The sequence below is a fragment of the Rhinopithecus bieti genome, unplaced genomic scaffold (assembly GCF_001698545.2).
Source record: "Rhinopithecus bieti isolate Rb0 unplaced genomic scaffold, ASM169854v2 scaffold_5775, whole genome shotgun sequence".
NCBI lineage: Eukaryota > Metazoa > Chordata > Mammalia > Primates > Cercopithecidae > Rhinopithecus > Rhinopithecus bieti.
This window is the reverse complement of record NW_016804817.1, coordinates 136,742-137,003: the sequence shown is the minus strand read 5'-3', so window position 1 is coordinate 137,003 and position 262 is coordinate 136,742.

Sequence of the window (262 nt, the reverse complement as noted above, 5' to 3'; positions counted from 1 at the left end):
AAAAGGCCGGGCGCGGTGGCTCAAGCCTGTAATCCCAGCACTTTGGGAGGCCGAGACGGGGGATCACGAGGTCAGGAGAGCGAGACCATCCTGGCTAACACGGTGAAACCCCGTCTCTACTAAAAATACAAAAAAACTAGCCGGGCGAGATGGCGGGCGCCTGTAGTCCCAGCTACTCGGGAGGCTGAGGCAGGAGAATGGCGTAAACCGAGGAGGCGGAGCTTGCAGTGAGCTGAGATCCGGCCACTGTACTCCAGCCTGG